Below are 263 nucleotides of genomic sequence, written 5' to 3' on the forward strand. Positions count from 1 at the left end.
GGTGGCATTTTGACTACTGGTTCAATCAATTTGAAGCAGCAACCCCATCGCCAAAGAGGTCACATTCAATAGCCATGCAATTTCTGCCATGGGTGGGTTTCTTTAAGTTCCCAAGCCTGCAGTCTTTGTTTCTTTGTTGAGGTTCCAAAGCCTTGCTCGGGTTATCTGTTTTTCACAAGCCAATAGCAGGGCTGCTTAGTTCTGTACGTCGAGTCCGACAGTGGCAGTGATCTTATGCATTATCACATTTTGCACTTGTTCAG

The sequence above is a fragment of the Cherax quadricarinatus genome, chromosome 8 (genome assembly GCF_038502225.1).
Source record: "Cherax quadricarinatus isolate ZL_2023a chromosome 8, ASM3850222v1, whole genome shotgun sequence".
NCBI lineage: Eukaryota > Metazoa > Arthropoda > Malacostraca > Decapoda > Parastacidae > Cherax > Cherax quadricarinatus.